Source organism: Mesoplodon densirostris, chromosome 13, assembly GCF_025265405.1.
Source record: "Mesoplodon densirostris isolate mMesDen1 chromosome 13, mMesDen1 primary haplotype, whole genome shotgun sequence".
NCBI classification, from domain to species: domain Eukaryota; kingdom Metazoa; phylum Chordata; class Mammalia; order Artiodactyla; family Ziphiidae; genus Mesoplodon; species Mesoplodon densirostris.
Window position 1 is genome coordinate 17,391,821 of NC_082673.1, and position 1,759 is coordinate 17,393,579.

Genomic DNA, 1,759 nt, shown 5'->3' on the forward strand with positions numbered 1-1,759 from the left:
CGCTCCGCACACCTTCGGGGCGAGCGCTGGGCTTCTCGGAGAGCGCCGGCCCCGGAGCAGCCCGGCCTGGCCCTGCCCCGCGCCGGCCCCCGCCCTTCCCGCCGCCCCTCCCCAGCCCTGGCGGCGCGCCCGTCCTGAGCCGGGTGGGGAGGGCGCCTCAGCCCAGGGCGCCCGCGATCGACGCTCCGGGCCCCGGCCCCCTCCCCGCGGCGACCCCACCCGGAGGCAGCGGAAGAGCAGGTGCTCTGGGATCCCAGCGGCCCAGCGAGGTGCCGGGCCGCCAGCAGCCCCGTCAGGGCGGCCACCACATCTCCTGGTTCCCAACTCTGCTTCCTGACGTCTGCGGACACGTTAGCCCGCGGGGCACTTTGACTCCAAGGCCAAGAGCCGAAGAGCGCTTGATGTGCCCGTGCGGGGCTCAGCCGCACCATGCGCGCGGGTCACCCAGGCTTCGCCCAGGCAGCCCACGCTGCGCTTTTCCCGGGCCACCAGTCCCCCGCCCCCGGGCCACGCAATCGAGAGCTAAGACTGAACACGCATCCTTCATTCCTGCAGCATTTTATAATGGGATTTTCCTGCCCCAGGAAAATGCCACTTTGCTTCACAGAAGAGGCAATTAATGATAACATAGAATATAAACGGTGCTCCGCTTTCTGTTAATGCAGATTTCCCCAAAGAAATTCTGCTTGATGATATTTCAGAAATAATTTCCGCTTTAATCAAGTGCCAGCCTAACTTTCCATAGACATTCTCTTCCACCTTCCTCTCCAAATATATTGTATTTTCTGTACTTTTTTTGTTAACCGAAAATCCTGGAAGTTTCATTTTATTTTATGTTCTTAAATCATTTAAACTATTAACGGTTTTTGTAAGAAACCAGGAATATAAAGTTGTCTGTATCTGTGAGTCTGAGAAATCTAATTAAGTTCAGAGCTAATTTTTTTCCTTTCTCGTGTAAAGACTTCTCAGAGAGGAATTTCCTTTACTCTTTAGAGACTAGGAAAGTAACAAAAGAAAAAAAAAACTTTGCTGTGAAAGTAGTAAAACAATACAATAATCACATTAAAAATAAGCAAAAAAGTTGTGAAATGAAAAAGATTGAATACATTATAAGAATTGTACCTTATGAACTGTAATCACAAGTGAAGTTTGACAAGTGCACAATGCAATTCTTTTTTTCCCACTGTCCAAGGAAAACATACTCTAAAATCAAAAAGAAATCCTTTCTTTGTGATTATTTATACTTATAAATCTCAGGCTTGGAAATACTTTTGTTTTCCTCTTTAGGTAAATCTCTCTTTTTGCAATTTAATTTTAAAATATTTACTTTTTTATATTTTTAGTTCTTGGTAGTTCGTACTAAATAGCTTTGTCAGAAAATTATACCCTCTGCCTTTACTTGTGTTGTAGGTTTTATTAGCAGCTTTGTACTAACTCACTCATGTAATTTATACCTCACTCCTTCCCTAAGGCTGTCTGCTTTACGGAATGCCTTTAGTTAGAGACTTGTTCTGTAATGCCTTAAGAATCTAGGAAAATGTAAAGGAAAATGATCCACTGACAAATTCATTTTCACATACAGAAAGTAGAAGCTGACCTCCGGTTTAAGAGAATTAAAAACATAATGCCAAATGCTTGCTCAAATACTTTTTTATTCACCCCCTTTTTCCCCTTATACCCAGACAAAACCAAAACCTAAAATCAAAAACAAAATGTTGGGGGTCTGTGATCAGGGAGGTTGGGTCCAGTTCTGATTCTA